Source organism: Callospermophilus lateralis, chromosome 2 (assembly GCF_048772815.1).
Source record: "Callospermophilus lateralis isolate mCalLat2 chromosome 2, mCalLat2.hap1, whole genome shotgun sequence".
NCBI lineage: Eukaryota > Metazoa > Chordata > Mammalia > Rodentia > Sciuridae > Callospermophilus > Callospermophilus lateralis.
In genome coordinates, this window is record NC_135306.1 from 152,775,908 (window position 1) to 152,790,989 (window position 15,082).

Here is a 15,082-nt window from a genome sequence, read left to right on the forward strand (position 1 = left end):
ATCAGCCGCCTTTGGCATAAACAAGTTTGTGCCTATACCAGGAAGTCCACCCCATTGGCTGATAGAAACCACAAGAGCTCGTGTTTCAGTATATGCTTCCTAACATGCCTATTATGTGTCCACGAGGTTGACCTCCTCTGTGATTGGCTCCTATGTCCTATATATACGACACACTTCCTTGGTACGGGGTTCCTCTTGTTGCTCCTTCAATAAAACCTGTTACAGTTCCATCGGGTGGTCGTCTTTCTTTTGTTCGACTCTGCTGGACGGAGTCGACAGATGGCCACATATTTCAATTTGTATCTAATAATCTCCCCATTACTTTTCAATTATTTTGCTGTTGCTATGACATTTTATGTTATTTTGAATTTATTTTTATTTTTAATTGACAATAGCTGTATGTATTTATGGGGCACAATGTGATTTTTTATATATATGTGCACATATGTATGGATGGAATGATTATATTTAGCAAATTAACATATCATTCATCTCACACATTTAGTTTTTGTGGTGAGAACTTTTGAAATTCACTCTTTAGGCAACTTTGAGATTTACAATACATTGTCATTAACTATAGTAACCATGTTGTGCAACAAATCCTAAACATTTGTTTCTTCTAACTGAAATTTTACACCTTTTGAACAACAAATCTCCATTCCTTCTCTCCTCACATTGAAGTTATCCAGTGTCTTTCTCACTGTTTGTATTCATGCTTATTTTTGAATTTTTACTGAAAATCTCATCTTCAGTGGAAATTTCCTTATTTGTGTGATGATGTATTTTTGTTCATGCTCTCAAATTAGACATGATGTTTGGTCTTCCTCATTCCCTGAAGTTTGCCTATATTATCAGTGTTTTTTTTAATGATAGGTAAGAGATCATGTTTCAAATGATAACCCAAATACAGTTTTGCCCAGTTTATTCCACCTATCCCAAGATATAGCTTGTTATACGTTGCAGACCTGAGCTCTGACAATAGATACTTCCGTGTGCCATATGGATTAGTAGCTTCACATCCCATAAAAGTTACCTTCAACTGTTCCATTTTCAAATGTGGAACACTATTGTGTTGAGTTCCTTTCAGTTATTAAATTGTCAAAAACCAATACATCTCTAGACTAGGAGCCAAGTTGATCCATGAATTCAATTCCAATGAAGGATTATATTTTTACACTGAATTCCATTATCTATGTATCTGTCACCTGGCATTTATGAATTTGTGTATCTATGTATTTATTTACCTCTGTAGCAAATATCTAGCATCCATATTTCCATTTGTCTATGGAGAATGGCAATGACCCTTTTTTTTACATTATCTATTATTGATACTTTTTTGGTGAGTGGAAGTTAATATATTGAATTTGGCTTATTTTATAATATTAAATATAATCTTATATAAAAACCTAGAAACAATTTTACTGATGTTACCTATTAGAGCACATGATCAGAAGACATCAATTTTGTGAAAGCTTAATGAATATGCTAATTTATTTGATAATACACTAGAGCTCTTTGCAGATTTGAACATCACTACAAAATATTTAGGCAACTTCTTACTATTACTGTATGAATAGTGAGTGATGTTAAAACAGTAAAATCATATTAGCTTTTCAGGTATAAGTTTGATGATCAATGAGATACACCATAGGAACCTTAGTGTTTAAGTACTTACCAAGCTGTCTGCCACTTAGTGTACACTTCAAGGTCAAAAAGGGATGAGCCCAGAAAGAAGCCACCCCAACCTCAATTGTTAGGCACAGATACAGATCCTTGCAGTCTAATTCTGATCCTTGTATCCTGATGCTTTTTTAGTAGAACAAAGGCTCCTGGGAATTAAAACTCTGCAAGCTATACACTGAGGGACTAAGATGTCCACAATGTCCACAGATTTTTTTTTTTTTTTTGCATAAGTGAGTCTTTAAGTGAGAGTGGATTCAAGAAGGGTTCAGTTGAATTCCCATTACATGTTGTGTTAGCCATTAGCAACCTATGAAGTCTCTCCTTCTCCATCCAACATAATTACTCTTTCACCTTCTTTTGTCACACATTATTTTCCTAGGTGATTATATTTGTGACATTATAATTGAGTTTATAGATTCATTTTTGCTTCTTTTTTTGTTTTTTTTATTTTATTTTTTATTATTAGTTGTTCAAAATATTACAAAGCTCTTGACATATCATATTTCATACAGTTGACTCAAGCAGATTATGAAAATGAGAGATGGTAGTCTTCATGTTCAAGACCATTTGAGTTTCTTTTTGAAAGCCAGTCTATGTACACAATTTGTTCATTTTTAAAATTTTATTTATTAGTTTGTGAGAGTGCTTTTCATATAAAATCAATTAACCTTTTATTGTGATGTGACATGCAAAGAATTATTCCCCTTGATCCATTTGTATTTTTCTTTGATAATGATATTGTCATTGGTTGATTCCCTTTAAGTTGAACACTGAAGTAAACATTTGTGTGCAGAAGTATATTAGGAGAGTGCTTTTAATTTAAACAGCCAAGTGGAAAGAAAGTACAAAATTACAACTAACAGAGAGAATTTGAACTCTATTCAATTGTATCAAAGGCTACATTCAAATTTGAAGAAATTTCTGGAGTTAATATAATGACTCTTCAGTATCTTTCTGAGGGGAAAGAAAACCCTGAGTTTTCTTAATGACGAATCATGAAATGTGGTCTTCCCACAAGAAGGGGATATGACATTGGTAGCTCCATTCAGAAGAAAAAATTCTCATGAAGGGCTGTCATCTGTAACACTCTCACTGGAGGAATAGGTGTTTCAGATCTGGCATGATCATGAGATCGGGGTGATGCACCAACCATTATTGTTAGTCAACAACCATTGCATACTTGGATCCAAATGCATCAATGATAAATTCTGAAATGAGCTTCTCCAGGATTCATGTAGTTTTTTATTTCTTCATTGGGAAGTGACAAGAGGATGGTTAGTGGGAGGATTGTATTAACCATCTGCACTATAGCTGTCCTGAGGCTCTAACTTTATGTCATCTCTCTGCTCTATCAATCTTAGATTTTTGCCATCCTTAGCTAGCAGTTCACCCTTGGCCACCATAAGCTTTGCAAACTGTGACTGTGACTTTTGCATTTGATCATTTACAATCAATACTGAGCAAAAAATGTCAAGAGATGCCAAATATCATCTAATGGAAAGTGTATTCTTGGCCATGTTACTATATTGAATATCAGTTCTATTTCAGGTTGATTATTAAGAATCAATCAATTATTTTCATAGAATGATATGGTGGTCTACTAACTGAAAATTTAATAGAAATATATAGTCTTTAGTGTAATACTCCCACCAATGAAACTAGGACCCCTAAACTAACTGTTCCTGGCAGAATGAAAGAGGAAATCACAAAATCCCTGAGTAAGTAACTGAAAGTGATGTTCAGTAATGACAGCACTGATTTCCACTACCAGGCTCATGTTTTCTCCTTATTTAAGAAAAATAACATAATAAATTTTGATTTAGGTTGACTATTACATCCCAGAGGATATTGCTACAATGTCTTAGGGGTCATGACTTAGCTGACCCTTTGATTTTAACAGGGATTTTCTTCACTCTAAGAGACTTGTGGAATTTAGGTAATGCAGTTTGAGAAGGAACAAGAGAATTTCATGGTAGTTTCCCATCTACTGAGCTTTCTTTGCTGAAATTTAGGTTCCTTGTTGAGACTTGACATTATATGAGAATTTATATAAGTTGCAGTCATGTTCTCTGGACAGTTGGTGATGAGCACTCGGCAACTGTATAGCTTATGTAAAATTCAGACTCTTAGTTGCAATCAAAAAGCTCTCACATTGTGCATCAGAGGGTAGGCTAATAATCAACCCCAGGACTTCATTGACAAAAGAGGCTAAACCTTAGACCTAGTTAAATATCCAGCAAAAACAAGTTTATTATGCCAAGATCAGGGTTCCAGCAGGGAAACATAGGGCCCTGATACATAAGATAGAAAGAACATAGTGGACAGACCCAAGGATTTATACTTCCTAAGATTCCTCCAAAACTTTGGATTAGCCTGTATAGCCTAACCCTCTTTTGTATTGACTCTTAGATGCATGTAAAAATTGATGACTCACATTGAAAAAACATGAAATGTAAGAATGACAGATAGTGGAGAAAGGATTGAAAAAAGTCAGAGCATGATTATGATGGAATGAATAGACTAGATACAGGCAGAAGATCAGACAGGTAATTATGTGCCTTTGGCAGATCTGGAAGTCACACCATTTCCGATGTCTCAGTGAGAGAAGCAGCAGAATCACTGAGTTCACTGATAGTTTTCTTAGTGTAGACCCAGGATGGTGTTAAGAATTCCATTCCATTAATTCCTCACTAATGGCAATGGGAAATATAGGACCCAAAAGTTATAGATGCCAGAGGGGATCATAAATATGATAATACATGGCAAGCTTAGACTAGCAGTCAAAGAGGGCTGAGGCACAGAAAGCTTAAACTGTAACCCAAAGACATGTCCTTCGTATCCTCTTCTCTCCCTTTCTCTCCCCCTTCTTCCCTCCTCCCTCCCCCTCCCCCCACCTCCTTCCCATTTCTCTCTCTCTCTCTCTCTTTCCTTTTTTTCCCCCATGCCCTGAGTTCCCTTTAGCTCTCTATTTACCTCCTCTGACCAACCCAGGGAGATTAGCTTCCCATTCCAGTTACTCACTAGTCTAACTTGTACATATGTTTATTAAAGGGTTTATCACTGTCTCATAATGTTTACTTAACAGGCTATTCTATGGCTGTGTAGACTAATTTAAGGCAGGCTGTGTATCTTAGTAACCTTTATATCATCAACAATATGGCATTTTTGAATAGAAAAAAAATAAGTTGTGAATGCAGAGTAGTTTCAGGAAAGAAAATCAACATGATCTAAGTTGGTAATTAAATATTCATGTGGTTCTGACATGGAGATATTGATGACTCTGTGTCCCACCCCATTGTGTCCATCTTTCATTTCCTCCCATGTAACCTGTCAGGGATTTTTTTTCAGTCTAAGCCCAAAGTCAGGTCCTGTGAGAGAAGCATTTGTTCTGTATCATGATGAATTAGACACTGAATGACTCTTTCCCAGCAGGATTGACAGTGCTATGACAGAGGAACCAAAGGGATACAAATATGAAAAGAAGAGGTCAAATTATTTTTTTTGTGCCAGTGACATTATCCTATATTTAGAAATTTATTTAGAAAACTCTCCCCTCAAAACCTGCACCAGAAGACTTCTAGAGCTCTAAATAAATTCAGTTCTGTAAAGTTTCCCCAAATTCTCCACCCCCACCCACGTGGCTTACTGAGTCAGAGAGAAACAGGTTACACATTACCCTGCCTTTAAAACTGCTTTTAGTCATAACACCAAGTAGTTAATCTAGAATGAGATGGAGGATCTTCTGGGAAACGGCTGAGGCATAGGCTGGATTTTTAAGCCCCAAACACCAAAAAACCATGAGAATGAGGAGGAGAGTCTAAGTGTAGGTAGGAGTAGAAGAAGAGATGGATTCCAACTTCTTACAGTTTTGACTTCAAAATAAAATACTAAACCTGGTTTCCAGTCTTAAAACATTCTGTTAAAGTCACACCTTTCACATCCCCTACAATGTCAACACATTCCACCTCACACTGGCTACCTGAAAGCTTGCTAGAAATTCAGGATATTAGGACCATGAAAACCTATTGGATCAGTGTTTTTATATTGTTGAGGCTATTGTGAATGAGATAGTTCTCCTAATTTCATTTTCATCAGATTCATTATTAGAGTGTAGGAACACGATTGATTTATGGGTATTGATTTTGCATCCTGCTACTTTATTGAACTCATTTATGAGTTCTAGACATCTTCTGGTGGAGTTTTTTTTAAAGGAGGTATTCTAAATATAGGAAATGTCATTGGTAAAAAGAGATATAAGATATATAAGCTCTTCTTTTCATATTTGTATCTATTTAATTTCCTTCCCTTGACGACTAATTGCTCTGGTTACAGTTTGAAGAAGAATGTTGAGTAAGAGTGGTGAAAGTGGGCATCCTAAGTCTTATTTATGTTTTTAGAAGAAATGCTCTCAGTTTTTCTCCATTCAGAATAATGTTGGGCCTTGGGTTTGTCATACATAGCCTTTATAACCTCTATCCCTGGGTTTTCTAGTGTTTAAAAATGAGTGGCTCTTGCACATTGTCAAATCCTTTTTCTGCATCTATTGAAATAATCATGTGATTCTTGTCTTTAACTCTATATGGTGGATTGCATTTATTGGTTTCTATATGTTGAACCAACCTTGAATCACTGGGATGAATCCTACTTGATCACAGTGCATTATCTTTTTCATGTATTTTTGTATGAAGTTTGCCAATATTTAATAAAAGAATTTTTTTGAAAAACTAAAATACTTGGGAATCAATCTAACAAAAGAGGTGAAAGACCTCTACAATGAAAGCTATAGGACACTATTAAAGAAATAAAATAAGACCTTAGAAGATTGAAAGACCATCCATGTTCTTAGGTAGGCAAAATTAATGTTGTCAAAATGGCCATACTATCCAAAGTGCTATACAGATTCAATGCAATTTCCATCAAAATTCCAATGATGTTCTTCACATAAATACAAAAATCAGTGTGAAATCCACCTGGAAAATTAAGAGGACCAGTAACCAAAGCAATCCTTAGCCAGAAAAGCAAAGCAGGACACATCACAATCCCAGTCCTTAAATTATACTACAGAGATATTGTGACAAGATCAGCATGGTATTGGCACCAAAACAGGCAACAAGACGAATGAAACAGAGTAGAAGACATAGAGACAAACCCACATAAATACAGTTAACTCCTAGTAGACAAAGGCAGCAAAAACATACATTGTAGAAAAAAACAGCCTCTTCAACAAATGGTGCTGGGAAAACTAAAATCCATATGTAATAGAATGAAATCAAATCCCTCTCTCTCACCCTGCACAGAAACACAACTCAAAGTGATCAAGGACCTAGGAATTAGACCAGAAACCCTGCACCTGAAAGAAGAAAATATAGACCCAACACTCTACCATGTCAACTCAGGAACTGACTTCCTTAACAGAACTCTAAAGTACATGAAGTAAAATTAAAAATCAATAAATGGGATGGCATCAAACTACAAACTTCTTCAAAACAAAGGAAACAATCAAGAACATGAAGAGAGAACATATAGAATGGCAGAAAATCTTTGCCACCTGTTCCTTAGATAGGACATTAATATCCAGCATATACAAAGTGCTCAAAAAACTTACCCCATAAAACAAAATAATCAATAAATAGGCAAAGGAACTAAACAGACACTTTCAAAAGAAGAAATAAAAATAGTCAACAGATATATGAATAATGTTCAACATCTTTAGCAATTAGAGAAGTGCAAATTAAAACTACACTGATATTTCATCTCACTCCAGTCAGAATGACAATTATCAAGAACACAAATAACAATAAATGTTGGTGAGGATGTGGGTATAGGGAACACTCATACATTATTGGCAGGACTGCAAATTGATACAACCACTCTGGAAAGTAGTATGGAAATTCCTCAAAAACCATGGAATGGAACCACATATGAGCCAGCTATCCCACTCCTTAGTATATTTCCAAAAGATTTAAAATCAACATACTACTGTGATCCATACACATCAGTGTTTATAGCCGCACAATTCACAGTAGCTAAGCTGTGGAACCAACCTATGAACCATTCAACAGATGAATGGATAAAGAAAATGTGGAATATACACAATAGAGTATTACTCATTCATAAAGAAGAAATGACTTTATGCCATTTGCCAGTAAATGGATGGAACTGGAGACTATCATGCTAAATGAAATAAGCCAATCCAAAAAAAAAAAAAAAACCCAAAGGTTGAATGCATTCTCTGATGTGCAGAAGCTAATTCAAAATAAGGGAGGGATAAAGAAAAGAATAGAGGAAATATGAGTGGAATTCACAAAGGGGAATGAAGGGAAGGGAGGAGGAATAGGAAAGAAAGTCAGTGAGATTAATCTGATCTAACTTTCTTTCTTTTTTTAAAAGAGAGAGTTAGAGAGAGAGAGAGAGAGAATTTTTTTTAATATTTATTTTTTAGTATTTGGCAGTCACAACATCTTTGTATGTATGTGGTGCTGAGGATGGAACCCGGGCCGCACGCATGCCAGGCGAGCATGCTACCGCTTGAGCCACATCCCCAGCCCCTGATCTAACTTTCTTATGTATAGATATGAATAACCCACAGTAAATTTGACCATCATCTGCATCTATGAGACACTAATTAAAAAAATACTACAAGTAAATAGGAGAACTGTCAGTAGAAGGAAAGGAACAGGGGGTGAGAGGAAGGAGAAATACTGAGGACTGAATTAGAACAAATTATATTCCATGTTTTTTTACAATTATGTCATAGTATATTGTCATATACAAATAAAAATAACCAATAAAAACTATTGGATCAGAATCTGTATTTTCCTCAAAATTTCCAGTTGATTCCTATGCACATCACCCTTTGAGAATCACTAGGAAGAGACCCTTTGTGTTACCACAGTGGGAGAGTTTAAGAAAATAGTTCTATTGTTGCTGTATTTATGATGTTAGCTGTAGACTGTTAGGTTTGGTGGGTTATCCACTTACTACCTACGCAGCTTTGGTCAAGTTATTTGACATTTTATGACTCAGTTTTTATATTTGTTAAATATTTCTAATAATTTTACTATCATAGGTCTAACCAGCATAGGATGAATATGAGCTTCTTTAGTCTCTTTTTCACAGTATAATTTTAAGTAGTATTGTTATTACAATAGAAGATATAAATTTATTCTTTTCAGCCCATCCTTTGACTGTGTTTAGGGGGTGAAATCTTGGATGGACAATTTGGAATGGATAGGTCAGCAGTGTGTGATCAGGTGTGTAGTAGAAGACTTATAGTTTATTAGATTGAAGAATTATTCCAGTCACCTGGACAGACAAAATCACATACCTTACCTATTTAGAATCAAGACAATTGGAGAAAATTTTGACACAATGGATTCTTATGACTCATACAGTATGCTTTTAGTAATGGAAAGAGGTAATATATTCAGTTTGGTGCATATAGCTTTTTGAAAATACAAAGATATTTGGGAGTCATTTCTGAAAATTCTCAAAATTTTCTGCATCAAATAATAATTTGGAGTTTCCAAAAGAAACTGGGGGAGATTTGATGAAATAGAAGAAAACAAATGTGTTGAAAACCCATCTAATTATGTGGTAGGACATGAGCAGAGATATTTTATCTGCTTCTCCAGGGTTTGTTTCAATCCCTGAGAACCATGCTCCTGAGGTCAGTCACTTCCAGGCATCCCATGTTAGATGAGCAGGTGGATTGGAGTCTTAGTGCCCCAGTGGGGGCTGGAGAGCCCCAGGGTGTTGGCCAAGATATTTCCAGGCACCTTTTGCAGTTCATCGTGCCCAGTCCTGATTTCTCCCTCTTCCCTTCACAGGTTTCAATGCCTCATACATCATTTGCATACAAAACTTAACTCTGCATGATCTTATAATACCAAAACATGGCAAAGTCATGGTTAAGTAAGGGATATTTCAGGCCACTCTTACTAGTAAACATTGATGTAAATTTTGTAACCATATATTAGCAAATCAAATCCTGTAGTAAATAAGGGAAAATAAAGTGATATGCCAATTGTGGGTTTATTCAGAAATGTGAGGTTGATATTTGAAAATAAATCAATATAATTAATCACAATAATAACATGATAAGAGAAAATCATAAGGGTCATAATGTCATAAATCTCAATGGGCACAAAATAATTTCATGAAATTTGACATTTATTCTTTTTTTTATTAAATTTTAAACCATTACTTTCAATTATTTTTAATAAAAGCACATTTCTAATTTAAAAAGCAACATGTATAATTACAGAAAATAGGTATAATAAAGACAACAAAAGTAACTAATCATCTATCCATCCAGATATTTATATTTTTTTTACTTGTTCTAATTAGTTATACCTGACAGTAGAATGCATTTTGACACACTGTTCTCAAATGGAGCACAACAAATGTTGAGAATGGTAACTCTGATATCTGCAGAGAAAAGGAGTTTTCATCAGTTCCACTCATTGTGGCACTGGAGATTGGAACCAGTGAAGCAAAGCAATGAATAATATATAAGACTGGAAATAAGGCAGAGGAAGCTGGGTTAACCTGTGTGGGTGTGATTGGTTACAAAATAAGGCAGAAAGAGTCTACCAATTGCTTACTGGAAATAAAATAATATAAATCAACTTCATTTTGTACATCAGTATTGAAGATTTAGAAATATGGAATTTATAAAACTACTTACATTAATATGAATTTATATGAAATACATAAGAATGAATCTAAGGTAATATATGCACTCTCCAAACAGAAAAAAATGGATAAAATATTTCTAAAAATTATATTTTTATTGTTAATTAGTTTTGTGAATTGAAACCAGGGTGCTATACCACCAAGCTTCACTCCTAGCACTCCTCCAACACTTTTAATTTTTTTGAGACAGAGTCTTGCTAAGTTATAGAGGCTGGCCTCCAATTTACAATCCTCCTGCCTCAGCCCCCCAGGTTGCTATAATTACAGGCATGCATCATCCTACCCTGATAGAATTTAGAAATAATTACAAAAAGTTAGCGTAATTAACATATAAAAAAAGAATGCACTGAGAGGACAAGCCCCATACTGTGGGAACAGTGGTGGACTTCTGCCTTTACAGTATTTATCATGGATACTTGAAGGTAGTTGTTGTTTAATAGATGGTTTTTAAAGATATGCCTGATAAACAATTTGTCATCAAGAAATGCAAAACTGAAAGTTCTACAATTCTGCTTCATTGCTATGGTTCTGCATTGTTGCAGGGCCTAACCTTGGACCCTCATGGAGAATGCTTATCTTGCTCATTGTGAAGCAGGGAAGTCCTAACATAGAACATTTTGTTTTGGGACAGAGTGCTGTCAGAATACTGGCAAGAGGCTTTTCCTTGCTCCCTTGACAAGGAGTTATTCCCTGTTTGGTGCAAAGTTGGCTTATATGGCAGTTTCTTGACTCTTGGTGTCTGGATTCCTGTAAGATGGTATTTATGTATCACCTCTGGCCTATCATGACTGTTATGTGTAAATTGGCACATACCCATTATAAAAGGTATTTTTGCTGTTCAGTAAAGCAGACGCTGTTCTCTGAAACCTTCTCTGGAGGGGTTTCTCCACGCCCTCAAGCTCCCCACAGTGGATGCTGGAAGGACAGGCCCCTCAGCACTGCATCATCTTAATTCAAATCTATTTCAGGATTTCTCTGTGTCAGTAAAGTCATTGCAAATCACTTTCTTATGTTCACTGGAGAAAAATATTACATTTGAAAGAAAATACTTTGAATCACAGATGGAAGCAGGGATCCATTTCTGTGATTTTGAGGAGTCTGATCACATTCTGTTGCTGGAGCTGTGGTTAAGAACTGTTTACGGCTGTTTCATCCCTGGAGATGCAGCACAGGCTGATATCCATCCCTCATGTGCTATCCCAGGAGAAAAAAGGAGTGCTTATAAACCTAGTGGAAACATCCAATCCTCACTACCTGCAGGATCAAAGGTTTTCAAGATCTGAGGTCCAAGGAGAATCAAAATTGTAGATTTTGTAACCAGTACAGGTTTGAGTTCCAGGTAAGGGAAAATCCAAAAAAAAAAAAAAAAAAAAAAAAGAGCAAGAACTAGAAGTACAGAAAACAAAACAAAACAAGAAAAGCAAAAATGATAAAAAAGATAAGGCAAGAAAAGGACTGAAAAAATAGAATTATGATTTAGACAAATTTAGACAAACACAAAATAGAAAGGAATGACAGAAGAGAAAGGTAAAGACAAGACGTTTAGACAGTAAATTAAAAGAGAGAAAATGAGAAATTCACAAAAGTAGAAACAGAAAGAGGATATTCCTTCATCTACAGTGGAGAAAATTTTAGTCAGAACAGTACAAAGTGCAATTTAAATGATTTGGGAAATAGCTCTTGGTTGCATGCTAAGCCTTTATAGTGATACAACTGTCTAATGCACAAACTTCAGGTAAGTGTTAAAATTAAATTATACATAATAGTAAGTATATTTTATTGTATTTTGTGCTAAGGTATAGTTCCAAACAGTAAAATTATTTGAAGGGCAATGTATAATTTTATGTAAGAGGGAAAAATGGCTGTCACTATGTGTGAACAATTTTGGAATGCATGGTATATTTTAAAGTCCTTCTCCAATTTTTTTTCAATTTTAAGATAATACGGTTGGTAGAAAATAATTTTCAAGAACTTTGGCTAAGATGATGGAGAGGCTGCAAGAAAATAATCTTACCTTTAGGCTTTTCCCCTCATTACTTGCAGTATGTGATGTGAGTCTTTTAGCAACTCCACCTTTTGAAACAGTGGTCACTGCTCTCAACTTCAGTGTGGTTAAATTACATTAAAATAAACAAACAAACAAAACCCCAAATTACTCAGTGTGAATGATCTAAAAATAGAGTTAGAAGAAAATCAACTGAGAAAAGACAACAATAAAGAGAATGAAGAAAAATAAAAGATGTGAGAGATGTGTAAGAAAGAAAATGCATACTCAGAAACAGAACAGTGGTGGGCAGGGGGAGGACAGAGAGAAAATGATCAAAGGACGTAAACTTGCAGTTAAATAGTAATAAAAATCTAACACACAGCATGAAGGGTAAAGTTAATGATAGAGTATTGCATACTGAGAATTTGGTAAAAGAGTAAATTTTATGTGCTTTTACCTTCCATCCTCATAACATGTATGGAACGTAACAGGATAATCTGCTTGACTGTAGTAATTATTTCACTATACATATATGTATCAAAACATCATGCTTTAACCCTGAAATGTATGCAATAAAAAGAAATGGAAAGCATACACAGGGGTATTCTTGTATATTGTAACTTCAGTCTGTGGAATTAACGGACAGGATTTTAATTTTATTAATTACAGCTGCAATTTTCTAAGCACTGCAATCAGCACATAGGAAATTTAGAGCTGGGAGAAAGATTATTCTAAAGAATGGTGATTTGTTTAATTTCCTTATACTAATCTGATAACTGAAGAAAAGATGATTTATATTAGGGTTGGAAGAATTAAGGAAGAAAGCATAGAATAATTTTGTAGCATGGAAAAAACAAAAACAAAAATCCCAAAACCAAACCAAAAACAAAAACAAAAACCATGCTTAGGAGTAAAGAAAAGTAAATGTCCAGAATGAGTATTCTGCCTGGGAGGTGTTGAATTGGTGAGTAGCTGACTGCTTTATTCAAGACAAAAGCTCCAATGAAAGCTCAATTTAGGCTTCTTGGGTGTGGAGAAGAATACCAGGGTGGAGTCTGACCCAGAGGATGAGGGATACCTGGACTTGGGAAAAGTGAGAGAAATCATTCTTAACACATGGAGAGTTGGAGTAGCATTTTCTTCTGCTCCCAGACATGAATTCTAAAGTCCTGTTCAGAATTATAGGTTGTGCAGCCTAAGAACTTTCAGTCTTCCCACTATAAAATGGAGATAAGAATCAGTAGAAAGGATAAAATAAAAAAATAATAAAATCTTTTTATAAAATACAATCAAAACAATAAGAGATCACTGGTAGGTAGCCAGAGCCCAGACTCTTCAGTAAGATCCTGAAATCTTCTAGGAGCAATGAAGGAGATGCTGAGCCATTGCTTTAGAGATGTCTGAGGTCTATGAGGTCTGGACTCTAAAGGGCAAGGTATGTGAGGGCTAGACATGGGTGAGATAGGAAAGCACAGAATGAAAGGGCACAGAACCCTGTAGCGCTTTGCTGTTGAGTTCAGTGCCATCAACCCAGGAAATGGCAAGGGCAACAAGGGCATCTAGCTCAGCAGGAGAAGCTGCCACAGCAAAGATGACCAAGGAAAGGAAAGGCAGGCATTGGAGTCAAGTTTTGAAACAGGAGGAAAGAACTTGGTGGTTGTAAAAGGCACTGATGGTGAGTATTCAGGGCTGCGTTTCTGGGGTTCCTATAGGTTCATAGAATTAGGTGCAAATGAACCCTGAAATTTGAAAAAAACAACAACTTGAAATTTGTTATTATAAGCAGAATTTTAAAAGAAAAATTAGTCAATCAAGAAATGATAGGGGCTGGAGGTATAGCTCAGTTGCAGAATGCTTAACTAGCAAATGTGAAGCCCGAGCACTACAACAAAGAAACAAACAAAAATCTTTAAAGAAATGATGAATTCCAATAAAGTGGGATATTATCCATTTTACCTATTTAAGACATATTTGATAAGTACGTCTTAAATGTATCGTTTTAATGTTATTTTGTAGGGGAACAGGTACAAAACTGCCTTTGGAAGGACTTTCATGTTTGCAAGTTGATCTTGCACTCTAAAGACTTATTTTTGAAGTATTTAATCCATGATCTGATATATACATAAAAGTGTGTGTGTGTGTGTGTGTGTGTGTGTGTACATACAGAAACATTCCTCTTCCTCCTCCTTCTTCTCAACCAGGAGAATGGTTTACATTGGGAAGTAGTTGTTAGGTTAAACTGCTAAAACTTACATGAGTCTGTGACTATTGTGGAATTTGTTTTCTCTTGTCTGTTTTCTTTTTATACAAAAGGGGTATTTATCTTTTATCACTAAGATATTAAATATTTAAATGCTTAAATATTATGAATTATCAAATAAAAATAAAATTAAAGGGAAACTATGTTAAGTTCTTGGAATCCATTCAAAACTTATTCATAAAAATAACCTTAGAACAATACTGATTTACATCAGAACATTTATAACTGGGCATTTATGCAAATCCTTAGGAATTTTCACTACTTTTAAAATTTTCGTCTTTATACTATATAGTAAAACTTATTTTCTCTTGTTCTGCTTGAGTTTTTTTCTTTTTTTCAGTGTCCTCAATGCAAATCCAGAAAATCTTTCATCAGAGATGACCACATTTACGTGGTGCACACTTTTGTTCCAGAGTTTGGTGCCCTTTAATTTGGGGAAATGTTTCTTATGTAAG